The sequence below is a fragment of the Eschrichtius robustus genome, chromosome 4, assembly GCF_028021215.1.
Source record: "Eschrichtius robustus isolate mEscRob2 chromosome 4, mEscRob2.pri, whole genome shotgun sequence".
NCBI lineage: Eukaryota > Metazoa > Chordata > Mammalia > Artiodactyla > Eschrichtiidae > Eschrichtius > Eschrichtius robustus.
In genome coordinates this window covers 118,061,173-118,087,740 of record NC_090827.1, presented here as the reverse complement: position 1 = coordinate 118,087,740, position 26,568 = coordinate 118,061,173, and positions in this window count along the sequence as shown.

Here is a 26,568-nt window from a genome sequence, read left to right as displayed (position 1 = left end):
ATGAGTAAAAAGCAAATCCCCTGAGGGAAAACAGACTAGGGATTGAATCCACTTTTACCACTTACCACCTGTACAATTTTGGACAAGTCATCTAGCTTCCTTGAGTCTTATTTCCTTATTTTAAGAATTGGAATAATAACACCTGTTTGCATGATTATTATAATAATTTAAAAGTATAGGGCTTCCCTGGTGGCGCAGTGGTTGAGAATCTGCCTGCCAATGCAGGGGACTTGGGTTCGAGCCCTGGTCTGGGAAGATCCCACATGCCACGGAGCAACTAGGCCCGTGAGCCACAACTACTGAGCCTGCGCGTCTGGAGCCTGTGCTCCGCAGCAAGAGAGGCCACGATAGTGAGCGGCCCGCGCACTGCGATGAAGAGTGGCCCCCACTTGCCTCAATTAGAGAAAGCCCTCACACAGAAACGAAGACCCAACACAGCCAAAAATAAATAAATAAATAAATAAATAAATAAATAAATAAATAAATAAATAAATAAATAAATAAAAAAAAAACCAAAAAAAAAACCTCTATTAAAAAGTATAGGACATGTCATGCATTAGGCACAGAACCTGGCACACAGTAAGCATTCAAATTAAATTGATATCTATCATTTTGAGATAATTAAATATCTTATAAAACTAGCTAAATGTTCAGTGTTCATATGCTTTGGCTTCCAAGCTGGCTTGTTAACTTCTTGGAAGGAAGAATTATGCACCATTCAACATTTTTTATCCTTTTCAGAGGTTAGCTGAATTCTAATCATAGGGCCTGACTTTCGATGACTACTGAATGAATGAATCAATGTACCTGTAAACTTATAATTGCTCTCATAATATTTAAAAGATGAATTTGCCTGTTCAGGTCAAAATAGCTATTAAATTCAGACTGAGGAAATTTCTATGACACCAGACTTCAGTCTCAGTACTGTAGGTTGGGGCAGGTTCAAAATTCTAAGATCTGTGTCAAAGCCTATTAGAGTCCATGCTTTTGCTAATGTATTAATTGGAGCTTAGGCCATAGGGAGAGTAGGGGAACATGGTAAAGACTTGGGGGAACAGTCGGTTTCACAGAGGAATGACAGCAAATAGAAGGGTCTTAGCATCAGAAAATAGGAAGTAGTTAAGTAGGAGTTATTTAGAGAAAGGTCTGCAGTAGGCAAGAAGTACAGGTCCCAGTATTTCTTGAGACTCTAGCATGGCCAGGTTGGGGAATACACGGTTGAGCAATCAACAGAGGGACAGCTTGGCAATAAGTTACTTTCAAGTATATTTGGTATCATGTAGTAGAAATTCAGCTAGTGAGATGAATTTGTAATAGGACTTCAACATCTAGAAAGGACTATGAGGGGTAAGTCAGGAAACAAACAAACAAAGGTGTTCAATAAATAAAACACAGCAGTAGTCAGTAAATCCAGAGAAAGACTCACTGACATAGATTAAACTACCATGATTTTTTTTTATCAATACTTGAGTTATGGCGATAATCTTCTGTATGGCACATCCTCTTCCTCCTCCCATCTTTCTCCCCTTCCTTTCCTTTCTCCACGTGGTAGCCAGAATGAAATTTCCAAAATACAAAATTGATCCTACTGTGCCCCTAGTTTATACCCTTCAAAGGCTCTACACTGCTCTTAAAGTTCAAATTCTCTAATATGGCCTCTACCATTTCCTGTAAAATCTATTCCTTGTTAATTCTCTGGCCTCACCTATTATATCGCTCAACACTTATGTAAAATCCAGCCACGTTAAATTCTTTCCAATTCCTCCAAAAAGACACCTGCCATGGTCTCTCTTACTTCTGGGTTTCCCCAAGGCTGTTCGTTCTGTCAGGATTATTTTACCTCTTTTCTGTGCCAAAATAATTTTCTTAGCATCTTTTAGGTCTTAATTAGAAGGCATTTCTCCTGGAAAACTCAAATCTGTCAAGTTTGGATTAGTTGCCCCTGTACTTCCTTTCATGGATGTCCCACTTCCTCCTTGTTCCTGCCCACCCCCCTCCTTCTCCCAGCTCTATAAGGACAGGAATCATTTAAGCCCTCTACAGTTATATCTCCAGGGCCCAACATACATAAGTTGTTCAATACATTTTTTTGAATGATAAATGTATGCTGAAGCTTATTTACAAAGAGAAAGGCTGGACTCTGCTTCTGGGCAATAACACCATAGGGCAAGCAGCTAGACTGGCCAGCTGCTGAGTTTTGAACTACTGGGCAGAGGTTACGAGAGATCTCCTTGATTATATTCAAAGGTTGGAAACAGGTAAATTAAAAGGCCTATCTCTGAAGGTTAAAGAGATATAAAGAACCAAGCAGATTTTTATAAACATTTTATATGTTCTAGTTGTGGTTAGGGTAGAGGGTTACGGTTGTCCATCCATGATTTTTTCTTTTTCCAAGCTGCTAATAGAATATTAATTAATTGTTATTAACTATACTAACATTAGCATTAATAGTGAAAGAAAATGAACACATAATTACATCTTATACTTTTCAGACAGCTAGTACACAACCCAACAGTAAATGTTGATGGTCTTTCTCTAATCCAGTTTATAAAACGTAAAATGAATAAGCATGTTAGCCATTGACTGACAAATGGAATTAACATGTGGGAAGACTATAAACACCATCTTTTCTTGACCAGAATTGTCTACTCTGCTTTACTTGATTCTTCTCTAATGGATTTTACTCTAAAATTCTAATAGTTACATATATTGAAGTTGTATTTATAGTCAATTGGTTTTTTTAAAATTTCACTGATATCCCAAATCCTTGAGTGATATAGATAATATGAAATACTTTGTCTTACTACATAAGAACAAAGTAAGGTTTCTTGCCTCTGGAAGATATTTATTGTGACCTTGACATATTGTGACCCCTGTGGTGATATATCATTACAACTCAGAGGCATTAAAGACATCTAATTAGTCATATCTTCCATGAATTCTGCCAAATTTCTTTTGACTAGTAATATAGCATTGAGTTACTCTTGATTTTCTAATTTGATGACTGAGGTAGGAGTCCACCCACCCCAGCTTTTATTTTACTTCTCTTGAAAAAAGCCCTCTCTCACAGCACCCTACAGTTTTTCTTTAAAGTACTTTTCAGAATTTATTTATTATGTTTTACTATGTGTTTCTCACTGAGATTATTACAAGTGAGCACAATGAAGCCAGAAGTTTATCTATTGGGCCTGTCACATTGTATTCTCTAGCATCTAGCACAGAACCTGACATACATCAGGCAATGAAAAATATTTTTTGAATTACTGAATAAATGCACTGACTGAACTTTTTAATCCTGTGTTCAGGTTTTGTCAGAAGACAGAAACTAGTATTTGTGTAGGAATAAAATTAACCCAGAACATTGGAATTGCTGTGGGAGAGAAAGTCTAGAACATGATTATTTAGCAAATTTGAAAGTACAGGATTGCTGGAGAGCCACTATCAGTGATCCTAGCTGCGTGGAGTAGTGAAGTGGGTTATTCTCAGGAGGATGGCTGGAGCCACTGGAAGCTTCTGTTGATGATCTCAGCTGCCTGCTCATAGCAGGTGATTCCTGGGAGAAGCAATGAAAGCCAAAGAGTGCTGCCAAAAATGATCTCATCTGCCTGAAAACAGCTGCCACTGAGAAAAATGATTCTTCTCTTTAAAACTTTGTGACAGTCTCATTGGCAGGATCTAACATTGAATGGTACCAGGAAAGGATTCTGGGACATGTAGTTCCACAATGTAGACAGGGATGAGAGTTAAATTGACGAAAGGCAATTCAGCACACTGAGCCATTAGGAGGGAGCTCCTAATTAAAGATAAACTAGACTGCAAGCTTCATGATGAGAAGGATTCGCTTTTTTAAAATTGATCTGTCCCCAGCAATTGGGTGCTTATGGAACTGATGGCTAGCTGAGCAACACAGAATCACACTCTCCTTCCATAGTATAGACTTATTTCTGGGGACTGACTACTTGTCTACTTTTCCCAGCTTCTTGTGCATCTAAGTGAGACCATGTAACTAGTTTTTTGTTTTTTTTTAAATTTATTTATTTAATTTATTTTTTTGGCTGCTTTGGGTCTTCGTTGTTGCACACAGGCTTTCTCTAGTTGTGGCGAGTGGGGGCTACTCTTCGTTGCAGTGCTCAGGCTTCTCATTGCGGTGGCTCCTCTTGTTGCGGAGTATGGGCTTTAGGTGCATGGGCTTCAGTAGTTGTAGCGTGCAGGCTCAGTAGTTGTGGCTCACGGGCTTAGTTGCTCCACGGCATGTGGGATCTTCCCGAACCAGGGCTCGAACCCGTGTCCCCTGAGTTGGCAGGCAGATTCTTTTATTTTTATTTTTTAATTATTATTTTTTTTGTCTGCTTTGGGTCTTCATTGCTGTGTGCGGGCTTTCTCTAGTTGCCGCGAGTGGGGGCTACTCATAGTTGCATTGCATGGGCTTCTCATTGTGGCGGCTTCTCTTGTTGCAAAGCACGGGGTCTAGGCGTGCGGGCTTCAGTAGTTGTGGCTCGTGGGCTCTAGAGCACAGGCTCAGTAGCTGTGGCGCACGGGCTTAGTTGCTCCGCGGCATGTGGCATCTTCCTGGACCAGGGCTTGAACCCACGTCCCCTGCATTGGCAGGCGGGTTCTTAACCACTGTGCCACCAGGAAGTCCCGGCAGGCAGATTATTAACCACTGCACTACCAGGGGAGTCCAATGTAACTAGTTCTTGCCAACCCACTGTGAGAAGTGGTGTGTATCTATTCTGAGCTGAGGTGGATGGGTGCCAGGGTCTCAACTTTCTGAGGTCTCTTTCTTTTTGCCTGTTGCCTGGCTGAGCATAAAGCATTGGGCAGAGGACTCTGAAAAGACCCTAGGACATGGCAGAGTCACTAATGGGAATGTCTGGGATTTTGTCATTACTTGGATGAAAGCTGCTGATAAGGAATGTCTAATTTGACTTTGTGTATAAGAACTAAATCAGGTAGTGTAAAACAATTGAAATTTTGGGGTTGCTTGTTATAACAGTTGGTCACTCCTTAATGCTTAAGAAATATTCAATGAATAAGCAAATAAAATAGAAAGGTTTACCATGCCCTTTGCAAAGTCTGCTGTGGTCATTGCTTAAGGATGAGTGCCCCAACAGGCAAACTGCATTCTAGCATACTATTCTGCGTGCTTCTTCCCCTTAACTTCTCACACACTCCCTGAATATTGTTCAGACATATGACAAGGAGAGTTTGGTAACTAATTAGAAAGGATTTCCCATTGTTAGAAATTGAAAAGTCTTTGTAACACAGCTTTCTGATCAAAACTTTGTAGAAAAAACAATAACAGGTCATAAGAGATGTCATCCCTTAACATAACTAGCTTGCTTGATTAAAACCCAGAACTCCTGTTAAGTACTTTAAGTTTAGATTTCCTACTGAACAAACTAAGAGTAAGTAAGGATGCTGGGAGCCTGTAATATACCTGATATTTCACTCTAATCTTATGGCAGGATCAGGTATTGAAAATTAGCCAGGTCATTATTCTCTGATAAGTCTTCAAATCCTGCTACTAAATTATTTTAATCCCAGCAGCAGAGAGAAAAATAATAGACAATAACAAAGTGAAAGATACTATATTAAGTGCTTTCCATGCACCACTGACTATTAATTCCACACACATAACAATAGAGTCTCGTTAATATTATCCCAAATTTACTGAAGAGAAAACTAATGCTCAGAGAGGAAAATCGGGAGGAGGGGAGGGATAAATCAGGAGCTTGGAATGAATATACACACACTACTATATATAAGATAGATAACCAACAAGGACCTACTGTATAGCACATGGGACTCTACTCAATATTCTGTGATAACTTATATGACAACAGAATCTGGAAAAGAATGAATATATGTATATGTAAAAATGAATCACTTTGCTGTACACCTGAAACTAACACAACTTTGTAAACCAACTATACTCCAATAAAATTAAAAAGAAAAACTGATGCTCAGAGAGATTAAGAAACATTCCTAAGGCTACTCAGCTATTTAATACTTTTCTCTGATCTAGAAAGTAATCTATGTATTTGTTGATAATTTGTCCGATACACTCACCACCCATAGGAGGAAGTTTTCATACACCTTTTTGCCAGGTTGCATTTGGTCATTATTTTCTTTACTCATTCTGCTAAAGAATGAGTTACGTCTTCATATATGTGGCAAGATGTTTCTCTTGATTTCATATTCTTTCATTTTATAATCATTTCTTCATTTCTGTACACTGTATTCATTATAGAATTGATCTCTTTTTTTCTCATTGCTTTAAAAACTAGAGACCATTTGGTTAATGTGGTCTCACTGATTTAGGGACTGAAAATGTTGTCTTAAGCCTTCTCATATCATTCCAGTACCTTAAAACTAGAAATTAAAAGGGCTTTCTTAAAGAAATTTTGTTTATAACTGTAAGCTTCAGTTCCATACCTATGAATATTACTCATGTCAAACTTTCACAAAGTAAAAACCTAAAACCTGAATAAAATAAAGTGAGAGCTTTCAGTTTGGTATATAAGCTAACTATTTTTCTGTCAATATGAATCAATAACAACTGCTGCTGTGAGTACGATTGCTATGGTTATTTTTCTTGTTGCCACAATTATTTGTAGAATGCCCTTTCTTTTCACTCACCATACTAGGTACTTACATACAAAAACACTAATCTTTAAAACAACCCTGTGAAGTAGATTTTATTATTTCTGTTTTACAGGTGAGTAAGTTGAGGCTAAGGAAGGTTAAAAAACTTCCCTCAAGGACAAAGATAGGGCTAGTTAGTGACACATCAGGTTTGATCCTGACTTCAAGTCCTGCTATCTTTCACTACACCATGCTGCCTCTCTCAACTCATTTATAAAGAAACACCTGAAACAGTGTCCAATTTGCTTACCTGGAATCAAAGAGAAATGGTTAGCCATATAGTTGAGTAGTTCCAGTGTAATATTACGAGCTTCCCAACTTTATGGTTTCTTGCCTCTGTGTTTTCTCTTCTCTATGAGCTGCCTTCCTCTTTTCTGCTATCCAGGTCCTAGCCAGCTGATAACACCTTAGCAATTCTATCGAGCTGGAATAGATAAATGATAGCCAGGCAAGTGCTTCTCTTATAAAGCCTTCCAAGATTTCTTCCCTGCAGGTGATCCTTTAGGTGAGCCTTGATTGGACTGCTGGTCTGGGAGAGTGGAAAGAAGGACCAATGCATCAGGCAACCAGTTTAGCAGACATATGAAGGGAGCAAACATAGTTTTTTGTTTTTTTTTTTTCAGCTCCACGCCTTCACTGAAGACTGTTAAGAAAAGGCATGACATCTACCTCTAATGATGTTCAGTATTGATCCCATTAGCATTATTGCTTTAGCTCAATAATTTTGTAGACGAGAAAAGGAGAAAAAAATCTGGAAGAGAAGCAAAGGTTGACTCAATAAAATTAGAGGCTTTATTTTTAAACTAAAGCATGAGTTTATTCCTTACTGAGTGGCTGCTTAAATTTAAGTTTTACATTGCTGCCAAAGAACTGCCCTCTCTAATACTCAGCTGGTTCCCACCCAGAAAGCTTATCCCCCAGCTGATCAGCCTTAGAGTCTGGGAGAGGAACTAACATACAGCTTGTTAGAGCAGTGATTCTACACAATGAATCACCGGGGAAGCCTTAACAATCCTGCTGTCTGGGTCTCCTACTCAGAGATCTTGATTTAATTGATCTGGGCATGGGGAATTTTAAAATTTCCCCAGGCATTTCTAAGGTGGAGTCTAGACTGAGAACTAGTGAGCAACAAGGCTGGCCCTGGGAGCCTGGGTCTCTGCACTGAAGACCCTTGGAATTCATAGGAAGGATGGCATTAGCCAGCCACTCCTGTGACTTTCCTCATATAATTTCTTCACAATTCCTAGTTCTTTCTTTTCTTCTCTCTTTCTCTTTGGAAACCCAAGACTGTCCAATGAGAAAGCAAGTGGGTCTCAAGGAGTTCTGAGAAATCAGGCTTTTGGAGACTGGCTAAACTAGGTAAGCATTCATTCTTTGGCTTAGCTAGGCTGGCTGGGAAATGAACAGATTAGAGGTGGTGGAGATGAATTAGTGAGGAAATATGGTACCGTGGAAAAAATTAACTTGGAATTACAACATTTGGATTTACTTCTGGCTTTGCCTCTTATTGTGTGTGACTGATTTGTTTCCCTTTTTAGTTAAATAAGAAAATCTGACTTTTTGATTTCTGAAGTATTTTCTGGTTTAATAAGTATAATTAGGTACTAGAGGGGGATGTACTTAAAGTTAAGGAAGCCACGCCTGGGTAGGCTCCAGCACTTTTGACTTACGTTGGTTTGCAGAAAGCTGGAGGAAAGCCTACTTCTCCCAACACCTTCCTAGTCTCAGAAGGCATCGTGGAACCTCATGAGGAAGGGGCTCTGATTCCAGGCAGCGGCTGGGGGGCTTTCTCATTACTTAGTTTCCACTTCCTCGACTCTGACTTTGTCCTGGCTCACATAGCATTTGCCCTGTGTCTACTTGGTGGCTCCCTATTTTCTTTCCCGCTTTCGGACACCTACACTTGTGTGCTCAACCACTGCTGGGGCTCAGCTAGGTCTAGTTTACCCCAGCGGGATGTTTTGCCCTGGATCTAGGGAATGGCTAGTTCTGCTCCTTTGTCTGAGGCTAAGGGGGATGCATCACGGTGGAGAGGGCAGTGGTGCTGTCTTTGTGAGACAGTGACCTTAGCCACCTTCTCTGCCGCCATCTCTCGTGGGGGTAAGTTGGGCATGAGTCAGCAAAGGGATGAACCTCCCTTCTTCTTGAACTTCCTGCACTTGATAGGAGGGGTTGCTCTGGGGGACTTGAAACCCCAGGATCTTAACGCAGAATGAGGACAGCAGAAGTGTTTCAGAGATTTAGCCTCCCTTCGAAGCTGACAGGCTGTGCTCCAGATGAGAGAGGGCTGGAGAGGTGTAATGGACCCTCTGGGCCCCCAGTCCCTGATGTTCCGTATTGCAGAGGGTGCCCACGGGGAGGTGCTGGAAGAGGTTTTCTTCACCCGTGGAGATGGGCAATGATCACCATCTACCTAGTGGTTCTGAAACCTTATACAGTGGAATCACCTGGGAGTCTTCAAAAGCTATTTAGTTGCCTTACTCCAGCACGACTGATGGATAGATTAAATGAGTGCATAATGAAGAGAAGATTGAGGGAAGCAGATCTTGTCCTAGAAGATGGAATGGGCACAGAGAGGAAGTAAAGTGCCCACAGTTACTTCTTGCCAGTGAAGGCTGCTGAGAGTCTGGAAGGAGGAAGATGGGAAGGAACAAGAAGCTGGGATAGAGCTTAGAGCAGTGTGATCCCCGCACCAGCACGTCAGCATCACCTGGGAGCTTGCTAGAAATGCAAATTCTGGGGCCCCACCCAGACCTACTTTATTGGAAACTCCTGGGGTGGGCTCTGCAGTCAGCCTTAACAAGCCCTTCAGGTGATGCTGATGCCTGCTAATGTCTGAGAACCACTGGCTTAGAAGAACCGCGTTTCTCTCCTGACCTGCTCCAGGCCTGGGTGCAGATACGCAAGGAGACGAGTGCTGCTGTGTGGGCTCAGCAGCAGGAGCTCGAGGAACAGGACAAGGGGCTGCACAACCTGGGCAAGGCATGGAAGGAGGTAGGGGACCAAGCCTTAGCTTCAGGGAGCAGGGGAGGATGGCACGCCTCCCATAACTTGTTCTCCACACTCGTGTGGAGAAGGGACGGTTCTTTTTCTCCACTTGTGTAGGCTCTGACTTATTTCCCCTGGCTGGTGGCTCTGGGAGTCCTGCGTGTGTCATTCTTGTTTAATGTTTCCCTGTATTAAAGCGACTGCAACGGTTGCTGCTGGTTTGCAACCTGGCCACTCTACACGGAGGACAAGTAGCGAGGGAAGAAAGAGGCAGTCACTCCAGATTCCTAGGTGGCACTTATAACAAGCAAGGAAACCTACTTATCAGGCTTGTCTCGGAGGCTGCAAGACCAGTAGATTTCTGCACCTGTGCATCAGAATCTTGAGTTTGTATAGTGTCCTTAATCTGGTTCGGCCCCGCATACCATCCAGATGGTCTCAACAACACATTGCTGTCTTAAGGTTGTGTCCTTGAAATGGCTCTGGCTGTGGGAACTGTGGGAAGAATGTACATTTCAAGGATGGGGAGCAGGCAGGAGCCTCCAACTGTCTGGGTCCCGCTCACAGGTCAACCTGTGCTCACGTCCTGTCCATAACATCCTCCAATAGTTGCTAATCACCTGGAAGGTGTAGTATGACTAGGAGCTGAAGAAGAAGAAGCAGGAGCTGGGGCAGCCGCGGGAGCAGGTGCAGTAGATGCCGGGGGAAAGGTGGAATTGCCGGGGGAAGCTAGTCTTTGGAGGTGATGGGAAGCATTCCCGAGAGAAACCACACTTTCCATGGCACCCACACCCCCTCCTTCTTCTCTTTTCCCATCCAGAGACTGACATTCTCAACAACCCGAAGCAGTCAGATGGGAAGAAAACCACCACAAGGAAAACTGGTGAAGCCAACAGCAGGTAAGGATGGAGGGGCGTTTGCGGTGGTGAAGCCAACAGCAGGTAAGGATGGAGGAGCGTTTGCGGTGGTGAAGCCAACAGCAGGTAAGGATGGAGGGGCGTTTGCGGGGAGACTAGGTTGTAAAGCCTTGGAAGAAGTGCGCTGGAATACCCTGAGTTTTGAGCTGTTTGTTCCTCTTTCTTGTACTTGTCCTGTTCCATCTCGTAGAAAGGAGGGGGTGTTGTTCCCGACAGTGGTGAGAAACCTCTAGAAGCAGGAGACAGCGGTTCCCAGGGAAAATGAGGAACTCAAGCAGTTGCTTATCATGCTAGACAGAGGTGTGGCTGAACTCCTGGACTGCCCTTGGGACAGTCCCACTGTGAATTTTCATGTGGTTGAAAGAGAGAGGAATAAATCTTGGGTCAGGCTCCTGGTGGATACAGATGTTTTTCATGTGCTTAATGAGGTGGGGAAGGGTAGTGGTGTTTTCTCCGGAAACTGTTTAACAGGAGCCAGCTGCGGAACAGTCCACTTGCTAGGAGGCTTCTGCTTGGGGTCCTCCAAAACTGAGGATTGATGGATCAAATTCATGGAATGCCCAATTTTCCCTGACTTTCCCACTCCATACCACCTTGCCCTCCCTTGAAAGCTCAGGTGACCATAGCCGTGGACTGTGGTGGCTTGTGGAAATGCTGGAGGTAGAAAAGTGTTAGCTTTCCTTTATCTTTCAGTGTTGCAGAAAGCTCTGTGCTTTTCATTGTTCTGGCCTCAGTAAAGAGTAGACCTTTTACTGACATGGTTATGAGCATTAGGGCTGAGTGTATTGGTTTTCAGGGGAGGACGAGTCATGGAAGAAAATCTGTTGGGAGTGGAGAGAGAATTGAAAGGAGTATGAAGAAGCCCTCTTCCCCTCAAAAAATAGGATGTAATATCTTACATTGGGCAAAGACTGAGAAATAATGGATACAGTTTTTAGTCTCCATGACTTTTCTCATTACTCCTCTTCTCTTCCTTTGTTAACACCTTATCTTGATTGAAGTTTAGAGGAGAGAATTGATATTCCACAGTAGAAAGGGGGCCCTTGTGGGAATGGCAGCCAGCAGGGTGGGACGGGATGCAGGACCTGGACAATTGAGTCAGGAACATGGATTTAAGAGTCTCCAATATCACCTACCAGTTTTCACAGTGGGGAGTGAGCACCAGAGAAGGGGTTTTCGGTAGGTGAGAATGGGCCAGATGGATAAGCTCAATATCTGAATTTCTTAAAGCAGTGGTAATTTAGTTTTGGTGTATCCCGAGGAAGGAGTGAGAGTGGGGAGTCGGGGAAATGCTGAACTCACAGGATGGTGCTTGTCATATTATCTAGATAACTCTATATAACTGTTTCTATCTCTTGACCATTTCCAAGAGCAAGGATTACACCTTTTGGTGTGTATAGGTCTCCCTATCAACACAGGAAAGAGACTCAGGAGAAAAGGAGGGACTATTTTACCCGTAACAGTTGGAGCACTTACCATGACCTCCATACGCTCTTTCCTAACCCCCCCAACCCCTTTTGATTTTTGTTGGTATATTCTAAGTTTTGTCTGAATGTAATACATCAAAAAATATCTTAATCTTTCCAGAAATAACATACAAATGTTTTGCAAAACTTTACAATAATTATAATTACGTTTATATGCTGGTGGACACTACACACTTGGTTGGCAGTCATTCACTTCCCCTCTTTCCAACTCTCAGAGACCATCTGTCTATGATAGAGCCTGAAAGTGACAAATACTTTCCTAGCTTCCTGTGCAGCTAGAGATAGCCATGTGTACTAGTTTTGGCCAATTACATATAAGGAGATATTGTTGGGAAACTCCTGGGAAATACTTTTTGATTAAAAAGAAAAAAAAAAAAAGATGTGTGTATTAGAAAGCTCTCTTTTACACCCTCTTGTCCCTCATGGATGTGTGAGGAGTGATGTCTGTCTTGGTAGGGGCTATGTATTCATGCGGATGAAAGCTAACCTGCTTAGGACAAGGATTGGATGGGTGGAAAATACCTTGGTCTTTAAGGAAATTGTTGGACCAGTCCACTAGAAAAAAAACTGATGATTGCATACGCCTGTACTTATTATATGAGGCGACCAAAGCTCCATTTTTTAGAGCTAGTTTTGGATAGTGTTCTGTGACTTGCCACCTGACAGTCTTTTATGTCATAGCTTCCTATTTTTGAAATCTATATCTTGCTGTGTTTGTTGGTTGACTGAAATATACAAGTACCTGTTGGTGGGTTTTTTTTTTTTTTTCTTTCTTTCTTTTCTTTCTTTCTTTCCGGAAGATTGCAAAAGTGGTATGTGAAAATTTGAGGAAATATATCTGAGAATGTTTTTGCCTTCACATGTGAACTCATTTCATTATAGAATTCTTGGCTTATAATTTTTTCCCTGAAATTTCCGTACAAATTGCCCTATTGTTTTCTGTCATTAAAGAACTCATTAAAGAGCTCAACCCTAGACTCATTTTTCCTTTTCTTCTCCTCCCACCTTCCCCCACCCCCAGTATTTTACCATGATGTAACAAAGGTCCGGCTATTTTTCTTAGTATATCATGAGCCCTTTTATCTGTTTGAATTTTTTCTCACATTAGGAAAGTTTTCTTCTAATATCTTTGTACGTTCTGTATTTTGTTTTTAAGCCAATCACAAAGATGTCCAAAACAATTTACTAAATGAATACCCATTATTCATATATTAGATATCTGATCTGTTTTTCATATTTTATCTGCTTCATTTGCTGTTACTTTTTAGTCTAATTCTGATTCTCTGCAGTTTATTTTCTGTAGTTGAATCTAATCTTTGCTGCTTGTAGTGCCACTTAAAATGCTGCTATTCCATTATTTTTCTCTCCCCACTCTGCTTAATGTTAACGTTCTTCTCATCTGTGGTCTTGTATATTCTGTCCCTATCTCTTGTCTGATTAGTGTTCTTCAGTTTCCCTGTGGGTGATGTGAATGGAAGCTGACATTATTATTTTTTGCCTCCTATTCCCCCTAAGTAGTGACTATTTACATGGCTATTGTTGGCCTCATCCTTTTAGAACTTAAGGTATCCATCTGAATGAATTCAGTTAAATTATCAGTCTGAGGGGACTGGGGAAGAAGATAAATATACCCACAGAAGAACCTGGTCTCTACAGTTTGGTTGTTGGAAACTAATGTCCTAGGGCCATATTTCTTTTACTCCAGGCATATTCTGGTACTAGGGCCAGCCCGACCTTGTTGGTAGAAATACACAATGCTCTTGCTTTAGGGGAATACATTTCCAGTTGGGCAAAGTCTGCTACATTAGTGATAAGCCAGTTCAGAACACATTGTACTGCATGTTTTTATTTGGTATGGCCAGGATTCCTTTCCCAATGAGGCAGCATAGCCCTAGTATGTGCTGGTGATGGGGCACCAAGCTGAGTGATGCTAACCTCACCTCTAGCCATGTCCCCTCTGATTTAAAAGTACTTATGTTTTTTCCCTAGGATTTCCTTAGTTTTTTCCTGTGTCTCATTACTACTCCTGGAGAAGGGGAATCATGGGTATGTTCCTGATGAGCCCTTCAAGCTAATCTCATCTTCATTATACCTATCAAAAACTCCTTAGTGCTTTTGCCATGACTTATTGAAGAGGCTGAAAAACAGTACATTTTCTAGACACTCTTAGCTAGGATTCTAAACAGGATTTAGGTTTAATCATCTGGATGCTCTTGTATGAGATTTGGAAGAGAGAAGTGAGGTGCAAGCTATTCTTCCAGCTTCTGATAGCAAATGCCATCCTGGGGTATCTATTTTTGTTGTGGCTTCCTGATTTTCAGGTGGCAGCTTCTGAGTTTTACAGGCAGGTGCCTGATTATAGAGCTGCCATTTTCCTTCATAGCTTGGTTCTGTATTGTGGTTCTCAGTCATTTCTGAAAAGTTAACTAGGAGTTTGTTTATTAAGTTTTCTCATGATTCTGATAGCCATCTAAAATCATGTAAAACTCTCTGCTTATGTTAACTAGAATAGACTCATTATCTGCCACTGGAATTTGACCATTGTGAACTCAGATGCAGATTTTCTCCTATTCTTGTTTTTCTTTTGTGATTTGACTGAGTTTCTAGGAAGGACTTTGGATATCTGCTACCATACCACCATCTTTTCCAAAACTCTGTTTCTGAGATATTTCAGATCAGTGATAACATTTCAGATATTTATGTAATCAAAGCTGTCTCTGCTTTTCCTCTCATTTCTATCTTTGGGAATTTGCTTAGGAAGTAAGATAATATTTTTATGGAGATTTCATATACACCCTACATCTTCAAAGCCTTGTTGGTAGTATAAATCCCAGTCATTTGACTATAAACCAGATAACATCTTCTTCGTGAATCATTTCCTGCTGGTTTATTTTGTGAAAGGAAGTTTAATTTTATAACCATTCTGAGTTCTTGATGCCATGTGTTTCTTTTCTATTAGTTTCACTTTGGTCATGGTTCATTTTATTACTGTTCATTATCCTGCCCTCATGGAGCTTAGTGCAATAGGAGAGACTGAAGTAAAGAGACTGATAAAGCAGAAGGGCTTTCTCTGTATTACCCACATATACCTCTATTAGATCTTCACTGACACTGCAGAAGGGCTGGGGATGAAGGTTTCCTGTAGGGTGAGTATTTAAGCTGACTTTGAAGAAACTAGGTTTTAGCCCAGTGTAAAAGAGGGGTTGATGAGTGCTTTAGGTAGATAGAGCAATGCTGACAAGCGCAAAGACTCAGATGTGAGAGAAAAAACAAAAAAAACAAAACATGGGCTCTGTGAAATGCAGGCAGCTCTTGGAGCCAGAGTGAGTATAGTGGGCTAAGGACAAGACAGTGGCCAAAAAAGAAAAGAAAAGAAAAAAGTGAGGAGCAAACAATAAAACATAAATTTAATGTTAGAAGCTCTAAGGACAAGACAGTGGGGGAAAAAAACAAAAGGTGAGGACCAAAAACTAAAACATAAATTTAATGTTAGACGCTTTAAGGACTGATTATACTGTTTTCTAGGTGTAAGATTCAGGGACATGAATTAGATTGCTGGGGCATGAATGGTCCACATGTCCATTAGCTGTCCTTTATCTGTTAATTCTTTTGGATTTTTGGTAGGCACCACAGTGGAGTAGGATGTATATTATTTTGGTCTGGAAGGATTTTAAAGCAGATGTTTTAAAATTGACTTTTGACATAGAAAAACAAATCTTGATGGGATGACTGGAGAAGCCTGATTCTAAGTGTTATGCTGTCAAGACATGCTTATGTCATAATATGCATTTTGAGGTAACTGGTTTGCTACGTGGTATGATTTCAGAGTGAGCAGCTGAATTTTAAGAGTTTGCCAATGGCAATGATTTAGGGTGTATTGACCCTTTCTTTCCTGCAGCTGGTCAAGGTATCCTCCTGGTTTGTAAAGGAATGCTCAGTAAACCATAATGTAAAGACATCCTTTAAGGGCTGGCATCTGGTGGACAGGTGTGTGGATTAAACAAGACGTGGGAAGGACCTGTACCTGGTCAACATAATAAATATGAATTCCTTTTTCCTTCTCAACAAGGTGCTAGCTACCATACAACATGTTGTCATTATATCTGACTGCCACAGTGAACATAAAAGGGTGACTATATCTAACTCACCAGTGGAACCTCTTTTCCACTTTCCTTTCTCATCGTCTGTGTTTTTGTGATTCTACTAAGATTGAGAAAAATGAGCTTAATGGTTGGAAAGGTCTTATGGAAGATGTGATACTTAAAGAAAGGACAGTTGTAGGGAAGTAAAAGAGTAAGGTCAAATAGAGAAACATGAACAAAAGCTGAGAGATGCGTCATGATAGCATTCCTATGAGAAGAGGGAGCTCGTCTTTAGTGGGTAAAAGAAGACACTCAACCGAATTAAATTCATCAGACCCACCCTTTTCTGAAAGATCACCGGGGATACACAAGCTCCCAATCTATGTAGCGTAAAGTAAGGGTGGACAGTTGGATGGCAAAACTTAGTGATTCAGAAAACGATTTCGTGTTTCACATTTATTCATTAGGCTGAAAATTTTGTCTATTTTTATACCCCAATTCTGTAACAGTTCCCCTTTTCGCTGTAATACAATGTTGAAATGTACTTATTTTTAACCTCTAGGCTAACGTTTAGTATCAATTAATCAGAAATTCCTTTGGTTTTACACATGGAGGGAATGTTTCAAAAATGTAAAAAGGAGAAATTTTTAAAAAATGTATTTTTGATATAAGAAAATAGAATGCTTCATTGTTTTGGTCCCATTTGAAAGTAGGAATATTCGAAAAACAGTTTCATCTGCATCTTAGACTTGCAAGTAGAAAAACTTGATCTAGAATTCATATTAAGTGTTTCTTCCTAAACTACTTAAATTTAAATATCATCAGCCATGTGGCAACAAAGGTATAATTTCCTGAAAAATTATATTTTTAGTGGGAATATTTTCATGCAAAGCATCTTATTTTTCTCTGAAAGTCATGCTTTTCCCAGAAACCAGTGGTTTCATTTCTGTATTTTAATTAGTATTTTTATTTTCCACAATCCGTTGATAGTGATGGGAAACTTGAACTTGAGACTTTGTTTAGCTGTATAGATCTTGAAATTAGTGTGTCTTACTCAATGGGGACATCATTTGAATAGGGAATCAGTGTTGATTCATTATGGAGATACTGAAAAAGCTTTCCACTGTGACTTTATAAAAAAATCAAAATGAAAATTATAAGGAAGTTGCAAGGGAAGGAAGCTGTCTTAAAGTTCAGGGAAGGAAGCTGTCTTAAAGTTCAAACACTCCAGAAAAATTCAGTAAAACTAGAGAGGTAATTTTCCACAGGTCTAACAATGACTCTGTTGAGTATAGCTTTAAACTGAAAGGAAAGCATTACTGTTTTTAAAAAATTCTACTTGCAAAGTTAGAAAAAAGATCAACTATAAAAGAAATCAAATAAAAAAATTAAACAAATTTTAAAGTTTTCCAGATGATTCTAATGTGCTGCCAAGGCTGACAAATCCTGCTTTCTTCTTGATAGATGACCTTCTCTTCAGCTCACTTAACCAAGATTCCTAAAAGTAAAGCATTTCTTAACTTTATATTAAGCCAATATTAAACATGAGAAAGTAATCTGTGTATTAAAAATTCTTCTAGGAAACGGGAGTTCTTGGCTACAGTACCCTTGATTGTTCTATTCACAGCAATTTTCTGTGAATTGTTCCACCTCTTTTGTAAATCATCCTTTTATTCTTCTTACTTCCGATCCCTTCTTGACTCTGTAACTTTATCTTTTTGGCAACTATTATTTTTCTCACCTCAATTTGCTACTTCTCCTCCTTCTTACTTTTTTTTTTTTTTTTTTTTGGCCTCTGGTTCAACTTTGATCATCCTTATTCTCTCCATTAAGCAACTCTGCACCATCACAATCTCACAGGCTTCATTCTGCCCACTCATTCAGTTTGAGCTGCTGTTTGAGATCATGAAGGCTTGGATCCTGCTTGAAGAAACTTCCAAGTTTCTTTATCCTGCCAAATCCCTGTCTGCATGTAAAATGCGGTGTGAATTTTTCCTTCTGATGAGATGATAAAAATACCAGTTACCCTCCTCCAATCAAACAAAATCTAGCCTTTATAATAAAGGACACATTTCTAGAGAACATGGCTTGGTTTTATAAATTGTGCAAGGGTACCCCATGATGACTTTAGAAATCCTCTGTGGAGACAAAAGAAGCATTTGAAAGTATTTCTTTGGTATTACAATAATCATATAAACTTTCTGAAATCTTCATGTAGGATGAGCACTAAGGCTGAAGTGTTTGACAACTGTATTTTCTTCAGTGAATTTTGTGTAGAGTTCGGTTCCCTGTGCTTTTCTCTTGGCATGTCTAGGCTACTCTGATGGTGAGTTAAAAAGGAGTTTGAAGCTATCTAACACCTTGTGAAAAGAAACAAGCAATTAAAGAGCATAAGAGTGAGCTATGGGGTTTGGTCTCAGCACCCGTGAGAAAGACTTGAGGTTATTCAAAGAACATCAGCAAAAAAAACAGGAACTGGGACTTAAGTAGGAAAAGTTCCAATAGGAAATAAGCATCGAGAGAGAGAATATCAAAAATGAAGTAGGCAATATTTCATTCCACCTCAGTTTTGTTTGAATTTCACTTGAAATACGTTTACTTCTGCAAAGCACAGAGTTCAGAAAAAGATGTAGACATCTTCAGGAGCTCAGGGGAGAGTAACCAGGATAAGGTAGAGGTCTCTGGGAAGAGCAGATCAATAAGTGGGACTGTTTGGACTGCAAAAGAGAGACGTTACCAGGGGACCTAATCACTGTTTTCAAATATTTGAAGGGCTCTTATGTGGAACATGCACACAACTTGTTATGTAGACACTAGTAGGGGAGAAGCTAGGGACACAGCGTGTATTTAAAAGGGTGTGAAGAAGAAAACAAATTCATGATACAAAAATCTTGATTCTTCCTCCCTGCCCCAAACTTCTGATATTCTAGGATTCACAACACTTTTCTACATTTTTTGTGTGTGTGTGTGTGTGTGAATTGTCTCCCAGTTAATTTAGAATTTAATAATGTCCTAAGGAAGCAACAAATAGACCAAGTTATATAATCTTAGGATACTTAACTTTTCCTGGACTCAGTTTCTTTATCTTATTATGTAGTAAGCCCTATGTAAATGTAAGACATTATCATTGTTGTCTAGCAAAAACATAAAGTGTTAAATACTTAACATGATTTACTGAGTTTTAGTTAAAATCATTCTTGTTTTCTATCTGGGATAAGTTGTTCTGAAAGGTGAGATTGGGTTAATTTTCCGATATCATAGCCTTATCTGTACATATGATAATTTCAAGGGATTGCATCTACCCATTTGAATTCACATCTGAAAAAATATTTCAGATGAAAATTTTGTATCATTACTCAGGGCAACTGGAGGAACCAAGGCACAGTTATTCCCCTCGATGGGCACAGCTGAATGTAGGGTGAGCATCTTCTCTCAGTAGTTTATTCCTTTCCTATCCAGTGTGAAGTAACATTAAATCTTAAATCTGAAAGATTGTTTAAAGTTTTTCATTAGTTTTTTTTTTTTTTTACATTTGATTTTAAAACTTTGCAAATAATGAGTAAATACTAAGATTCCCTAAGTTAAGACTATCTTTGAAAACATTATGTATGGACAACATCCAAATTGGTGTGAAGAAAACAAATAAATGGAAAAAAAGATGAAATCTCTTACTAGACCCTGAAATTTTAGAGGCATTCACAATAGAGAAAAAGAGAACTTATAAATACCTTTTTTTAATATGAAAAATGATTGTCCAGACTAGATGCCCTGAAAGACCTTCCCAACTGAAACAACTAAAATGCAGAACAAAATGAAAAAAGAAAAACGTAAAAAAATGCAAATTTCAGAAAACAAATACCAGAAATCTTACACAGATAAAATCACTATTAGTATATGCATGTATTGGGTGGGCCAAAAAGTGCCTTCAGTTTTTAAGTAAAAATAAAAGACACATTTTTCATTTTCACCAAGAACTTTATTGAACAACGTATTCACCCTTTTGTTCCACTACCTTCTGCCATTTTTCAGGCAACTTCATAATTTCATCTTCCCAAAACTTTTTATCTTTTTTGAGCAGAGAACTGTTCCAGGTGCCTTTTACAGACTTCCAGGGAGTTGAATTTTTTTCCACCAAGAGAATTTTGTAAAGACTGAGATAAATGGAAATCCGAAGGTGCAGTGTCTGGTGACTATGGTGGATGAATCAGAAATTCCCAGCCAAGCTGTAACAGTTTTTGCCTGGTCACCAAAGAAACACGTGGTTTTGCATTATCGTGATGGAAGATTATGCGTTTTCTGTTGACTAATTCTGGACGCTTTTCGTCGAGTGCTGCTTTCAGTTGGTGTAATTGGGAGCAGTACTTGTTGGAATTAACCATTTGGTTTTCCAGAAGGAGCTCATAATAGAGGACTCCCTTCCAATCCCAGCACATACACAACATCACCTTCTTTGGATGAAGACTGGCCTTTGGTATGGTTGGTGGTGGTTCATTTCATTTGCCCCATGATCTCTTCCATTCCACATAATTGTACAGTATCCATTTTTCATCACCTGTCACAAGTTGTTTTAAAAACAGAACATTTGGGCTTCCCTGGTGGCGCAGTGGTTGAGAATCTGCCTGCCAATGCAGGGGACACGGGTTCGAGCCCTGGTCTGGGAAGATCGCACATGCCGCGGAGCAGCTAGGCGCGTGAGCCACAACTACTGAGCCTGCGCGCCTAGAGCCTGTGCTCCGCAACAAGAGAGGCCGCGATAGTGAGAGGCCCGCGCACCGTGATGAAGAGTGGCCCCCGCTTGCCGCAACTAGAGAAAGCCCTCGCACAGAAACGAAGACCCAACACAGCCATAAATAAATAAATAAATTAAATAAAATTAAAAAAACAACAACAAAAAAAACCCCAGAACATTTTCATTACGTTTCAGCAGAGAATCGCATGGGGAAATACAGTCAAGAAAGTTTTTTTCGCTTAACTTATGTGGAAACCAAACATCAAAGCGATTCATATAACCAGGCTAGTGCAAATGATTTTCAACGCTTGATTTGGATATTTTGAGTATGTCGGCTCTCTCCCGCGTGATATAAAGTTGATTGTTCTCAGTTACGGCTTCGATTTGATCGCTATCAACTTCAACTGGTCTACCCAACAGTGGAGCATCATCCAGCGAGAAATCTCCAGCACAAAACTTCGTAAACCACTTTTGACACGTTCAGTCAGTCACAGCACCTTCTCCATACACTGCACAAATCATTTTTGGGGTTCATTTGCGTTTTTACCTTTCTTAAAATGATAAAGCATAATATGCTGAAAATGTTGCTTTTATTCTTTCGTCTTCAATATTAAAATGGCTACACAAAAATTCACCAGTTTCGATACGTCTTTTTTAAATGCACACTGATACGACAGCTGTCACAGTCTAACAAAAATTGTTTTGAATGAAGTTAAAGACAACTAAGTGCTACTAGAGCCATCTTACCGAAAAAAATGAATGAAACTTTTGGCCCACCCAGTACTTTATTTCATTTACCATCATCTCTATGTTGCAAATGCTAGAAAACTGGGTTGCTTCTCAAAGTGCAGTATTAAGAGGTCTGGCTTAAAGTTTTTTAATATGTCTAGAATTGTCCATACTTCTTTGGTAATGATATGAATGCCATGGTGCTATAGGGAGCCACATTTAATTGGTCTGGGGTGGGGCCCAGACACTGGTAATCTTTAAAGTTCCCCAATATTTCCGATGTCCTGCCAAGTCGAGAAATCTGCTCTAGAGTAGATTTTTGTTGTTGTTGGTAAATGCCCTTTTTCTCGGCTCATTCAGCCTGGATTCCTGAATAAAACTGTAACTTGGCTCTTCTTACCTTTTATTTTGGTGTGCATGTCCATTCCATGAATTTAGCTGTCAAATCTCTGCTGATGACTCCCAAATCGCGCTAGTCCCATCCTCTCATCCAGCTCTTGAACCATATCACTGAAAGTTGATTGGACATTTTCATTTGAATACCCACTCTCAAACTCACCATGTCATCTGCCAGCGGCATTAGCGGTCACTCATGTGAAAATCTGCCATCATCTTTGACTTTGTCTCCTCCTTCAGCTTCCTTTTCCTCTGCCTGCAGGTTCCTGTCAATTTTTTCTACTACAATAGAGCTCTTCATCCTTTTCCCCTATCATATTAGTCTATCATAATAGTCCAGTCTCTCACTATCTCAGCATGGCTCTTATTTGTATTAGACCACTGGCCTTCTCAAATCTAGGCCTTCCTACCTCCAATGTATCCTATTTATACCTAGCAGATGAATTTCTTTTTTTTTTTTTTTATAAATTTATTTATTCATTTATTTAATTTTTGTCTGCATTGGGTCTTTGCTGCTGCACGTGGGTCTTCTCTAGTTGCTGAGAGCGGGGGCCACTCTTCGGTGCGGTGCGCGGGTCTCTCATTGCGGTGGCTTCTCTCGTTGCGGAGCACAGGCTCTAGGCGCGTGGGCTTCAGTAGTTGTGGCTCACGGGCTCTAGAGCGCAGACTCAGTAGTTGTGGCGCACGGGCCCAGTTGCTCCGCGGCATGTGGGATCTTCCCAGACAGGGGCTCGAACCCGTGTCCCCTGCATTGGCAGGCGGATTCCCAACCGCTGCGCCACCAGGGAAGCCCCCCCCCCGCTAGCAGATGAATTTCTTTTAAGCATTACTTTAATTTCACTCCCCACCTTTCATTGCATTTTCTTTTTTTTTTTTTTTTGGCCATATCAAGTTCTGAATAGTTTGGCCCAAGCATTTCCACCTCACATTATTTAATACAATTTGTCCTTTTTTTCTGGTGAGTCTGTCATGCATGCTCCACAGTATGCTTTAATTTGATTAGTTCAGTGTTTCCCAAAGTCGAGGCTTCCCATGGATGCCGCTTGAGATGATTCTTGGTGATATATGAATAAACTTCAGAAATGTTTAGTTATATATCCAAATATAATGTAAGCTAGAAAAATAGACATGTACTTCAAATTCATGATTTGACAGATTTTTATTGCTCAGACTGAGACAAGGTAAATACTAAAGTTTTTTAAGGTATCAATTAAAATATTAAACAGGTAATATGGAAAAACTGTGAAGATATATGAACAGCTGATATCCGTAAAAAGTGATTTATACTATTTTCACCTCCTGGCATAATGTGGGGCAGATTCATTCTTTCAGTCCTAATTTAACTTCAAAATTCTCCATTAAGTCAACCATACCAAATCTGCTGGAGAGATGTAGGAGGGTGAAGAAAGACAACAAAACCACTGGTTTTGAACAAGAACACCAGTCATGTGTGAATGCAAGATTTTGTTAAATGGTGAGAGTGGGTGGTATTGGGGCAGCTCCAGTTATGGGCTACTCTTTTGAATGTTAAATGGGAAAAAGAGGGACTTCCCTGGCAGTCCAGTGGTTGAAACTTGACCTTCCAAGGCAGGGCATATGGGTTTGATCCCTGGTCGGGGGAGCTGAGATCCCACATGCCTTGTGGCCAAAAAACCAAAACATAGAAACAATATTGTAACAATTCAATTAAGACTTTAAAAATGGTCCACATCCAAAAAGAAAACAAACCTTAAAAAAAAAGGGGGGAGAAAGAAAGCTAGAATGAAAACTAAAGGGATGACCCAGGTGAGCAGGCAGATTGCTCTAAAAGTTAGCCAAGAATACACGGAGAAACACCACATCTAAAGTCCTGCAGTCCCTTCTGTCTTCTGATGCTGCCACTACTTCTTCTTCTGCTGACACTCTACCCTGGTCTGCACTCTCCAAACGGGGACCAGGGACCAGGAACTAGTCTGGGGTGAGAAGGGAGTGAGGTACAGATGTGGGAGATGTTGAAGAGAACATGCTGTGAGCTGTTGCAGCTTGTCTGGGCCCTTTCTTTGTGCCTGAAAAACCAGTCCTAGAGCACTTAGGGGAAGAAGCCCGAATGGATATTATTCGGCCTCCTCCCACTCCATAAGTAGAGGCTTTTCCCATGGTGAAATCATAGGATGTTTTATTTTTTTCCCTGTACTTTCTCCCTCAGGGATTGCTGACACTTCCACGTCCCCCTCCCCCGTGAATGTCCCTGACTGGGGGTTACTCCAGTCATCTGATGCCTTTGAGGCATCCTTCCCTTTCCCTCTGGAATTAAAACAGTCAACTGTGAAACCAGTTTTTTCACAATAATTTTTAGTGGTTTCGCTCTTTATCAAACAAGAGGAAGAAATTCAAGTGAAATCAAGGTGTGTGTGTGCATGTGTGTGTGTTAGTAAAAACTGAACTAGGGCTTGGGTGTCAGGTTTTATTTTTGGCTCTGCCTTTAACAAGCTGGGTGACGGGGTACAGCTCAGCTCACGCATCAGCATCATGAAGGGTGGAACCATGACACCTCTGGTTTCCTCCCAGCTCAATGAAAGTGAAACTTTCTCTTAAGTTTTATTAGAGTGTTTCCCAGCATTTCCTTCAACCCCCTGTGGACCCACTGCCAGATACCCCGGCAGCAATCATGGCAACTGATTCAAGGTTCACTTAAGAGGCAGATGGTTAGGCTTAATCCAACTGCTTATGGCATTCTGGATAGTGAGGGGAGAAAAATGACTAGTTATCAGTTCCTGGTTTGAATAGGAAGTGGTGAGTGTTTGGAGGAGTTGCGACTAGAAGGGCGTAAAAAGATGTTTTGAAAAGTGAAGGTGGGCTACTTGCTTTACCAAAGCAAGGGCATCAAACTTGGCTAATAAGAATAGTCATCCACAGAGTGGCTTTGAGAAAATCTAAATGCAACCAAGTGGACATTTCAAGCTGAGATCTGAAGAAATCTGGCAGTTTATTCTGCCTCAGACAAACTTCGTATTTTAACATCTAAAAACCCTCCTCCTCCTCTTACTTCCAGGGTTGGCTCACAGGGTTGTATTTCTGATTGTTCCATCTCCAGTGCTGGTACTCTTTACTTGCATATAGTGTTTTCCAGGGAGTCGAAAGGCACTCTGATTATATACTATTGGAGTGCGTGTGGATGTGTGTGTGTGTGTGAGTGTGTGTGTGTGTGTGAGTGTGTGTGTGTGTGTGAGAGAGATGGGAGAAGTTTGCAAGTCTCCATTTTCTTAGGGAAAACTTAGCATGTAACAGAAAGATACTCTGGGTGGTCATCCTGCATGTGCATCTGGCAGGGTAGAATTATGCTATGAGATTTTAATGTGTCGCTTTTAATTTTTTCCTATATTTTCAATCTTGACATGAGATCATTCCTGATAAATCCTTGTTTTCAGGAACCTAAAGACTTCAAGAGCTCTAAGAATGGTCATTCCTAACAGATCTCTTTACCACAAGCTATTCGTGCGTTGATGCTCAGACCGTGCATCATTTTCCCGGAGAACATGACTCAAAAGGGTTCATTTCGAGAATAAGTAACACTGTCTGACATTCTAACTGGAATAAAGGGTTTTATACTCCTATACCATGTCCTCCACTTCCAAGGAAAATTTTTTTTTTTTTAAACTTATTTATTTTATTTGCTTATTTTTGGCTGCATTGGGTCTTCATTGCTGTGTGCTGGCTTTCTCTAGTTGCGGTGAGCAGGGGCCACTCTTCGTTGCAGTGCGCGGGTTTCTCATTGTGGTGGCCTCCCTTGTTGCAGAGCACGGGCTCCAGGCCCGCAGGCTCAGTAGTTGTGGCCTGCGGGCTCCAGAGCGCAGGCTCAGTAGCTGTGGCACACGGGCTCAGCCGCTCCACGGCATGTGGGATCTTCCCGGACCAGGGCTCGAACCCACGTCCCCTGCATTGGCAGGCGGACTCCCAACCACTGCGCCACCAGGGAAGCCCAGGAAAATTTTTTTTTTAATTTTTTTAAATTTTTTTAAAAAGTTTTTATTTATTATTTTTATTTTTGGCTGTGTTGGGTCTTCGTTTCTGTGCGCGGGCTTTCTCTAGTTGCGGCAAGCGGGAGCCACTCTTCATCGCGGTGCGTGGGCCTCTCACTATCGTGGCCTCTCTTGTTGCAGAGCACAGGCTCCAGACGCACAGGCTCAGTAGTTGTGGCTCACGGGCCCAGTTGCTCCGCGGCATGTGGGATCTTCCCAGACCAGGGCTCGAACCCGTGTCCCCTGCATTGGCAGGCAGATTCTCAACCACTGCGCCACAAGGGAAGCCCCAAGGAAAATTTTTAATGAAAAATATTCCAGAAGAATAATAATGTTATCCGAAGTCCAGGAATATAATTGTTCTCTTCCAGGTGTTCAGTGCTTCCTCACTATAAAAACAAATCAACATCACAAGACCTTTATTTTATCTCTATGTTGAAGAAAAGCAGCAATAACAGTGGATACCACTTACTGGGCAGCCACTGAACCCTAGGAGTTTGGCATATTAACCCATGTGGTCCTTCCAACAAATCCACAGGATTGTGATTCTTGTTTAGCAGATGATGAAACTGAGATTTTGAGAAGTTAAGCATC